General features: G+C 41.7%; 2 protein-coding genes across 3 annotated transcripts in view; both read right to left on the reverse strand.

Annotated features, from left to right (window-relative positions):
• The window catches only part of LOC125893922 (collagen alpha-6(VI) chain-like), a 64774-nt gene extending 64229 nt beyond the window's left edge, over positions 1 to 545 (reverse strand). The window contains exon 1 of the mRNA XM_049584910.1: positions 469 to 545. The gene's annotated coding sequence lies outside the window, so the exon portion shown is untranslated. The remainder of the gene's footprint in view (positions 1 to 468) is intronic.
• The window catches only part of LOC125893893 (DENN domain-containing protein 4B-like), a 224515-nt gene that overhangs the window by 113465 nt on the left and 100633 nt on the right, over positions 1 to 10417 (reverse strand). The gene's annotated exons all lie outside the window — the stretch shown is intronic.

Here is a 10417-nt window from a genome sequence, read left to right on the forward strand (position 1 = left end):
CTTAAGGAAAAAGTCTGGAAGCCATTCAGAGCCCAGAAACATCACTTTCAGCACGTTACTCTGGACCCACTGAACTAAAGCAGAATCCACCTGAATGAATCCCTGAGTAGCTTCTTCTACCATTAGTTATTTGACTAAATTAAAGGATTGGTCTGGTGTTATTCTATTTTTTATTCTTACTGACAGAAAATCCCGTTTGCAGAGCCAAACAACACAAAGAACTGTCAGTCTGACTCTCAGTACTTTCTGACTGACTCTCTGTGGCTCTCAGCTCCAAGCCTGCTGGTTCCTACTGAAGATGTAAAACACCTCAAAATCCAAAAATGAGTCTTCCTTCTCCTAAATATTTCACCAGCACCTCTGTCCTGCAGATCTTAGTCGTGTATTAGCCCTTTAATTTTACAGACTGAAACAGCAAAACCCACATTCCATCACAGCAAGTAAGAGGAAACATTCAAAGTCACTTACAGATCTGCTGCTGCATCTGCTCCCTCTGCACCCAGACACAAGAGTCCCACTCTCAAAGAGCTGCAAGCTTGTTTCTGTAGAATGAAGAAGAGGAGGAGGAGGAGGAAGAAGGGCAGGACCCAGCTTTTGGACTCCTCCTACAATCTCCCGCCAAATTCTGCAAAAGAGATGGATGAACTTATTTGCGTGTGTAAGTCAGAGTTGGCTTGTGACACAAAGTTTACAGGAATCTAATCCTTATGGCAGCTGCTCCTCCGCACCAGCAGCCTCTCATAGCCAAATAACTCACTGATGTTTTAGTTTGACTCAACTTCATTTGACTTCAGGATTCAACTCATCCTCACTGTGACCTCGTCACATGTCCACGTTTGGTCATGGACTTTCCACGTCCACATATGGCGTCCAAGGTACCCTGGGTGTGTTGGTTGTTGACGTTCTGGGACGCCGTGTCAACTTCAGCCTGTTACATGCATTGTCTGTTTTCAAAATACACTTCCGTTTTCACAGGAAATGTTTGCATACAGTCTCTTTCAAAATAAAAGCAGTACGTTAGTACAATCAATGCTAGTTTTGTTTTTCTTCAATAACAAACACACATGGTTGGATTTAGGAAAAAAATCAAGGTTTTCTTTAGGATCTTACAGGAACGAACGCTGCTCTCTCACCTGAAAGTTGATGTTTGTTGGACCCATCCGTCACCCCTCGCGCCCGCACGCCTCCACTCGGACTTTCGCAGCCTTAACTTTCATCCTTGTCCCGCCACGTTTTCCCCTGATGCCGCCGACAAACAGCCGTGTATCATGCGGTTGTTAAAGGAAGCTTTATTCTTTGTTTTCTGACGCCGCAAGTCACTGCTCAAACACTGGATTTCAATGACTTCAGAGTGAGACTGGGCTCTCTAGACTTCCCAAATGTTATCAGACAGAATGGATCAATCATGGTGGGGGTGATGGTTAAAAAAATGTATCCATTGATTTTCAGAAGTGTCTTTTGCCATGTAAGTTTATGGAAAAAGGGTTTTTGGGACCATAAAGAATGAATGGGATAAAAACTACCGAATAAGCATCAAGCATCAGTGCATTTTGCAGGTGAAGGCCAGTGGGGGCCCTGGCACTTTGGACCCCTGGGCCTGTGGATGATACTCCTGTAATCCATCCATGGTTTTAAAGTCTAAGACGATGATGTTTGGTCCCGAATATAAAAAGACGTTTGTGGTCTGGCTCTGCACACACTGGGAAAACCCAGTGTGTGCAGAGCCGTTTATGATTGTCAGTCAGAAAAATGCGGCCCGAACCACGCTCTTGTGTGTTCACCTGTGTGTGTGTGCGTGTGTGTGCGCGCGCGTGTGTGTGTGTGTGTGTGTGTGTGTGTTAGTATTGGCCACAGAGGACGTGCTGGGGGGATTTCTGTAGAAAAGTGTTGAGCAGCAGTCGATGGAGAAAGTTTCAAGTTGTGAGGAAATTCTGCAGAAGTAATTATTCATCACCATTTAAAAGGGGTCATGTTTACTGAGTTCATGCAGGAGCTGATATGAACGCCCACCTGATGCAGGATTCACAACCTTGTGCGTGGCAATTTTATGAGAGCTCTGAGTTTGTTGCTAATACTCAGCCATCCAGTCCCGGGCGAGCCTCCAGGCTGTGGTGGCAGAAGTGGACAGTATGATTTCAGTCAGACTAACATGTTTACATGGGTTTTAAAAGTCTAGCTTTAGTTGGACTGACACAATAAATAGATTTTCTCTGATGTCATGTAAAAGTACTGAGTGTCTTCATTATGCATCTTGTTGTGGTTTTGTGTCTCTATGGTAATTTTATGTCTCCCTGTAGCAGTTTTGCATCTCTTTATAGTTGTTTGTGTCTCCTTCAGGCAATGTTGTATCTTATTTTGGTCGTTTAAGGTTTCTGTGTGGTTGTTTTGCCTCTTTATGTTGTTATATTTTTCCACATTCACAGATGCATCAGTGCAGATTCACAGATTTATTTTAGGTTTAGGACAGAACAGGGTTTGGACACGAACACCGCTCTCTTGGGTAAAAGTTGTGGTTTGTTGGACCCATCCACCACCACTTCCACCCACCCATCCCAGTCGCACTTCCGCTGCCTTAACTTTCGCCCTGATGCCGCCGGTTGCCGTTTAACTATAATGACTACTGGCCGCAAATCAAGCCGACGGTAAAGGACACCTTTTTCTGTTGGTTTCTGACGCAGTAAGTCACTGCCCAAGAGCAGCATTTCGAAGACTTTGGAGTGAGACCGGGCTTGCTCATCCCCTATTCCACCTCCCGACCCCTCAGATCTGGTGACCAATCACTACTCTCCATTTTACGTACGCAGGCAGAAACTAAATGTGATCGAACTGTGGAACAGTCTCCCACGTACGGTTAGATCTATCGCCTCTGTTGATATATTTAAATCCGTCTTCAGACCCATTATCGTGAGGATGACACACCTGACCACACTGCTAACACGTGTTTTCTGTGTTTCATTTTGTTTTTTGGTTTTTTTGTGCAGTGCTTTTTGTGAAATGAATCTTACTTACATTCTCCTGTTTTTGACTGTTTTTATTTGATCGTTCTGGTGCTGTTGTGTTTCTTTGTGAAGCACTTCAACACCACACATGTGGGCTCTGTGTTCTTGTGGGTGCCGCACATTTGTTGACGTTAGCGAACTGCATTTTTTAGCTAACACTGGCGAGTGTTGCACACTGTTAGTGCTGCAGCAGAGCTTTAGAGAGGTGAGGCAATGTGCATGACGTCACATCCTTTGGATCTTCACAGGACACCGAGATAGGCCAGTAAGTCTCAGTTTTTGAGTTACATTACAACCCCTTTAACCACTGGAAACAAAAAACAACTAAAACATGTACAAAGTTACACACAGTACCTTTAGACAACTAGAGAGAATTCATTTTACCACCAGAGTTCCCTCTGCATTAGGAGTCTACATGAAGTGACGTTAGTGAAAGGAAAGACGTGCTGTGAATAAAGATGTCGACTCTAAATCTGCTTCTGGTTAGTTTGAGATGGTGTTTTATGGGTTTTAATGCGGTTGTGAAACAATGAGAGCATAAAGAGGGGTCCATGACTCCCCCTGAAAGGAAACTTAAGACTTCCAGTGAATTTCAGGAAAGGTTTCCCATAACATAAGTTCTTACATCATCAAGATAATGCCTGGGATACTTGGGCCAAGTCTCTCTGCAGCCAGCAGGGAAAAGAGTAGAGCAACGTATTCGTTTTTCACAGCTTTGATGATTCCACACACAGCTGACGTGGGCCTGTTCTCAAAGGCTGTCGAACTTCTGTCCAACACAGAGCTGTGACTTTAGGGCTGATGTATTTATGGGGGGATACAATGGACATGGCCCCTGCACTTTTTCAGAAGGCAGTGTTGGACACCTCCACTTTTTATAGTCCAAAAATATTAAAACAAAAATTAGGGAAGTTGAAATGGTGTCTTCTAAGTTGTAGAAAAATAATGATTAGAGTAGATGGAGAGTACGGTCGTGAGAATAAAATGTGTACACTTTAAAAGGTGTAACAGTGTGTATTACAGCGGAGCACGCAGTGTCTGGTTTAAAACGTTGTGAGAACCAGAACTGGCAGGTCCACCATCGGTGCTCTGTTCTCTTCACAGATGAGAGCAGGTTCACACTGAGCACATGTGACAGGCCTGAAAGAGTCTGTCGACACCGTGGTGAACGTTATGCTGCCTGTGACATCATCCAGCATGACCGGTTTGGTGGTGGGTCAGTGATGGTCTGGGGAGGCAGATCCTTGGAGGGTCACACAGACCTCCATGTCATAGCCAACAGTACCCTGACTGCTGTCAGGTACCAGGATGAAATCCTCAGAGCGACTGTCAGACCTTAGGCTGGTGCAGAGGGCCCTGGGTTCCTCCTGGTGCAGCGGGCCCTGGGTTCCTCCTGGTGCAGCGGGGGCTCCTGGCAGCTGCCGGGAACTTCAGAGGTGGAATGTTTTCTTGCATGTTACTCGCGTGATTCAACGACATGAACCAGTACACTATGCCAGACCTGACCATTACAATTTGTTTCCTCACTTGGAGAAAAGAAACGGTGGGCTGCTGCTGCTATGCAGTCTGGCAGCACTATGCTCGTGACTGTTAGTGTAAATATGAACTTAATCCAAGTGATAAGGAAAAAATGTACATGAGATTATGCAGGTGCTTTTCTTCCCAGAGTGATTTTATTCTGCATTTTCTAACCTATAAGGTGAGTCTATATACTGATCCATTTCATCACTTTATGCTGTATGAAAATATTTTTGTTACGTCCATCCATTTCACAAAGAGGACAAAAAGAAAAAGAAAAAACTTGAAGCCTCCGTGTGGAGGGAAACAGATGCTGATAAAAAAGAAAGGGGGAGGATGAGACACAGACATAAAACAATGTGACAAGGCAGGAAACACAAAACATAGCACAGGGAACAGAAAGATCCATGAGGATTAAAAGAGTTGGTGTTTCTCAAAGTCAAGGATCCCTTCTTGGTAGGATGAGTCCTTCCAAGGAGGGATCCTCCAGAGGGAAGGCAAGAGTCCTCCCTATCATTCAGTGAACACACACTGGAACAGGCTAACAAGTGTCCCCAGGTGATCGTCAGTAACCCTCAGCAGACTGAGGAGGTTTCAGGGTACTGTGATAATTTTGGCACTCTCTGTTGTACAGTTTTACCAGATGTAGCAGTGTTTTCAGAGTCACGTGACTTTTAGGGAGAATAGATTTCTGAATTATACTAAAAAAAAAACAGGTAGGGTAAATGAAACTGTTGTGTACAAACATGCATCCTTGAAAATTCTCTGAACCAAGGACTCCTTGACACTGGAACAGTCTTTGGGTGGGATTAAACGACGTAGCCTCCTTCACAATCAGCCATTTCAGGATCCAGCCTTGATGTTGAGAAACTTCTGCTGCCTGAGGTTTCGGTGGAAATGCTGTCAGGCTGAGGATTTACCAGGCTTTGGGTACCAGAGGTCTGTTAATTTCTTCACCAGGCTGGGTTTAATAGAGCTCAGCAACCTAACAAAAGACACACAGGGAGGAGCACATCACAAGCTGGATTCAAATAAAAACCTAAAAGCAGCATCGTACCTTTAAAAATTATCTTCATGAGGAGGTGAGATGAAAATTCAAAGCGTAGCTCTGGCAGAGTGAAATCACTGCAGGCCAAAGAGATAAAGAGTGTGTGAAAGTGTGTGCATCTTCAGAGAAAAGAGGAGAAACAAAGAGGAAGAAAGAAACATATCTGATGGTCCCACAGTGGCGTCTGGAAATGTATAAAGACACAGATCCTAAATCAGAGCAGAGAACCTTGTTTTATTCTACCTCGGGCAGAGGTAGCTCTGTGGAGGGTTTGAGCCTGCACCAACTGTGTCGACCAACCTTTGAAATTAAAATTCAGTTCATGGACACGGGAGCTTTCAAACCATGCTGGGAGATAGAGAAATTAATGAGTCATGTAGATTAACTTCCCAGGAATGTCTATGAAAGGAGGAGGATCACCACATTTTTCAAAGATTTCTCAGAGAGGTTTTTAACAGTGTTGGTCCCATTATTTTATCAGTTGGAGATAGTTCTCTATCCACTGGCTGTGTCCCCTCCAGTCTGAAACATGCTGTAGTACATTCACTTCTCAAGAAACCGAGCCTCGACCCCTCTGATTTGAAAAATTACAAATACGTTTTTTAAATCACCATTTTTAAATAAAGTTTTAGAGAAGACTGTTTATCTGCAGTTGACTTCTTTTATGCACATCTATGACATTTTTGACAAGTTTCAATCAGGTGTTTGTGCACTTTGCTTATCTGCTCAGTGATGGTATTTTATCTTTATTTTATTTTTATTGTTCTTTGTATTTTCTTAAAACTGCCTCATTTTATCTGCTTGAATCCTGCATTGTTTTAAATCCGGGATCAAGCATGTAAAGCACCTTGTAACTGTTTGAAATTTATTATCATTATTATAAATGTCTAAACCATTTCATCACAATCCATCCAATAACTGTTTAGATATTTTGGTCCAGACTTCACCACCACAGTCTCAGAACTTCATTTTAAACTCTAGCTGAGAGACAAAAGTTTTAAAAGACACTGAATTTGGGGAACATGTGCACAAAGCATCTCAAATATCTAACTGTTTACTTTTTAGTGGACATCGATGAAGAGCAGATGGGTGATTAGACAAACATTTCAGCTTCATGTTCATTTTTTCTCAGCTGGTTTCATTTCTCTGTTACTTTCTCCTCTCACCAGCAGGCGGCGCCAGCAAACAGGACAGTCAGCTGCAGGGAGGTCGAGGACATAAAACCAACACGCCCAGTTTATTTGGGCTCCAGGAACGGATTTGACCTCTTCACGTGTATGATAAAATATGTTTTATGTAGCTCTAAATAAAGACCAAGTCACGTGAGGCAGGAGGCCTACACACAGAGGTGGAAAATAAAATGTAAAAGTACTTTACGTCTTCTGCACTACACTTTCTACACCATTATTACTTTTTTCTTTGACGGTCAGACAAATGTAGTGAAGTAAAAAGTACAAAAATGTTAAAATGTCCACTTGTAATAACATGGTTTATGGCGAACGTGGAAGATACCCTTTATGTGTTGATATCAAAAAAATAATTATTGGTTATTGGGGGAGTTTAGTGACGGGGAAGGAAACAAAGATTAGCAGGGTGATGTATAACTGTCTATTTAATTTATATATTAATGAGCTATATTTGTTAAGCAAATATTAGATGAATGCGGTTTTTCTTATGTTTGGTCAGACCAGAGATGTGATAACACTAAATGGCTGAAGATGGCAGTTGAGCAGAGGTTAAAGGATCAGTTTGTACAGAAGTGGCATTATGAACTACAGAGCACGCCCTCATGTGATTTATATTGTGAATTTAAAGAGGATTTTAATTTTGAAAAATATTTACTATGTGAAAACAAGAAGTATAGTCAGGCCATCTGTAATTTTTGAACTTCTAATAATAGACTTCCTAAAATAACAGGTAGATACAAGGGTCTGGAAAGGAATGAAAGGTTGTGTAATCTGTGTAATGACGGCCACCTGGGAGATGAATATCATGTTTGTTTGAATGTAAAAATTTAACCATCTCTGAGAACAGAAACAAGCACTTGCCTAAATATTTTTTAAACCGCCCATCTATGTTCAAATGTATAGCTTTAATGAAGACTGATCATTGAAGAACAATATGTAAACTGGGTGCTTGCTTAAATAATGTTTTGCCACTTTTTAAATGAAATAATGTATGGCCGTGTTTGAGTATTGGCTTGGTTTTCTTTTTTGTTTACTTTGATCTGTGATGATTCATTCTGACTGTTCATCATTTATTTTGTATTTTGTCTTGTTTGTACTCCATACCACAATTGTGGTGAAGAGTTAATAAATATGACTATGACTATGACAATATTAACCTCTGGGATGAAGAAGAGTAGAAGTGCAGCAGAAAATAGAAATATTCAGTTACTTTGAATTTATACTTTAAGGTCTAATGTGAAGGATTTACTGGCGTCTGTTGGTAGAAATGGAATATAATATTCATAACTGTATTTTCATTAGTGCATGATGACCTTAAAATAAGAACTGTGTTTTTGTTATCAGCTGTTTATGTCTACATAAGGTGCAGATTCTGACAAATGCAACACATCCTCACTGTGACCTCGTCACATGTCCACGTTTGGTCATGGACTTTCCACATCCACATATGACGTCCAAGGTACCCTGGGTGTGTTGGTTGGTGACGTTCTTGGACGCCGTGTCAACTTCAGCCTGTTACATGCATTGTCTGTTTTCAAAATACACTTCTGTTTTCACGGGAAATGTACAGTTTGCATACAGTCTCTTTCAAAATAAAAGCACTGTGTCAGTAAAACACTGTGAATTGACTTTTTTTTCCTTCAACAACAAACACGTGGTTGGGTTTAGGAAAAAAGAACAGGGTTTGACTTTACAATCTAACAGGTAGTGAACACCGGCCAACCAGGAGAAAGTCACCATAACCGTAATTGCTGTCCCGCCACATTTCAACCTGATGCCACTGTTGAACAATACCAGCAACCAACTGCGTATCATGCTGATGTGGCTTTTTTCATCGGTTCATCGGATTGCGAGTTCTGAGTGTGACCGGGTTGGCAAAATGTCACTCAAATGAACACGTACAGACCAAGAGACTCAAAATGACCACAAACAGATGCAGATCCCGAGTGAAAGTCAGTGGCTGTTCAACCCATCCACTGCCCCTCCCACCTGGACTTTCATCATGTATCCCCCGACACTGTCAGGTGCTGTCAAACAATAACAATGACTTGCCGACGTGAAATGACGGCTTTTTTCATCTGTGTCTAACACTGGCGGTCACTGACCAAGCACCAGTTTTAGACAACTTCAGATAGTGAGACCATGTTGGCAAATCAAACACTGGAAAATGAAAAACAAAGGAAAATGTGTCAGTGCTACTTTTGGGGAAACGAAACCTCTGCGCTGATTGAAGCATCTGGGGCTCAACATTTTAAGGATGTTGAGGTTTCAAAGCAACAGTGTGCGTCTGAGATGGTCCTCACGTCATACAGGCGCTGAAGGTCATTGAGGGAAGCACCTGTAATCCTACAGATCAGCCTGACATTTTTTTCCATTTTGTTTCTGTTTTTAAAGCTCCAGTGGGTTTAGGGGGATATATTGGCAGAGATGGAATATAATAAGTATGTTTTCTTCTTTCGTGTATAATCACCTGACATTAAGAATTGTTGTGTTTTCATAACCTTAGAATAAGTTGTTTATAATTACATAGAGAGCAGCTCAAGGTCTATGGAGATCATCATGTTGCTCTGCCATGTCTCTACAGCAGCCCAGACACTGGCTCCAGAGGGACATTCGCCTTTTCGCAGCGGCCACTGTAGTTGGCAGCCCCTTCATGATGAGCTGCCTGGTAAAAACACTGATTATTTAAAGTGAACCTGCTTCATTCAGGATTTTAAGTTGTCAGAGAAAAAAAGCAGATCACAGATTATCAGGTGCTGGAACAAACTCCCAGAAAACTGCAGCTCTGCTGTAACTCTGTTCTTTTAAATCAGAGTTAAAGACTTTCCTGTCTGCTGCTGACGTTTATTAAATCAAATATTTATTAATTTCTTACACTGCACTGTAACTTTTATTATTCAGGTACTTTTATTGTTTGAACTGCACCGTAACTTTTACTCCCCTTGGTATATTCTAACTTTAGTTCTTTAATGAATGTGTTTCTTTGGCACTGTGTCTTGATGCTTTTGATGTTTTACGTAGAGCACTTTGAACTACTTTGTTGCTGAAATGTGTTGTAGAAATAAATTCACCTTGCCTTAAATTTTAAACACTGAACCTTAAAGACTAAAACTGCCAAAGCAGCAGATCACAGAAACAGAAAGGACAGACTTAATAAAAAAAACCAAAACATTTTCATTAGTATCACATCCACATCAAAACTTCTCAACTTCTTTAAAAAGAACAAATGTTAATTTCCCCTTTTACAAACAGCATCTGTGTCCTAATATTGTTAATACTGCACTGCTGCCACTGACTGCCACTGGACGAGGGGGGGGCCTCCTCCAAAAATCCATAAACATTTCTTTGGGCTTAGCCACATTTATTTGGAGGAAAGACCAGTCACACCGGTGAAAGAAGCAGTGTGGAGCATTTTGTGGCATCCAGCAGTGAGTATTGCAGACTGAAACTGGCTGAAACTTCTTCCATGTGCTGAACTTGGACTCCTGGTCAGGATTCCTTCAGCAGTTGTTGTTGGAGGTTTTTACCGGGAGATAAATTATCTGCGGAGGTCTCTTCCTCTTCAAAATAAATGGACCAGGTGATTTAAACTGAAAAAGTGTTTCAAGTTAAAAATCTGTGTTTTTCTGACATTGTAGAGGGGCAAATGCAAGAATGTGAAAGGC

Source organism: Epinephelus fuscoguttatus, linkage group LG8 (assembly GCF_011397635.1).
Source record: "Epinephelus fuscoguttatus linkage group LG8, E.fuscoguttatus.final_Chr_v1".
In the NCBI taxonomy this organism is placed as follows: domain Eukaryota; kingdom Metazoa; phylum Chordata; class Actinopteri; order Perciformes; family Serranidae; genus Epinephelus; species Epinephelus fuscoguttatus.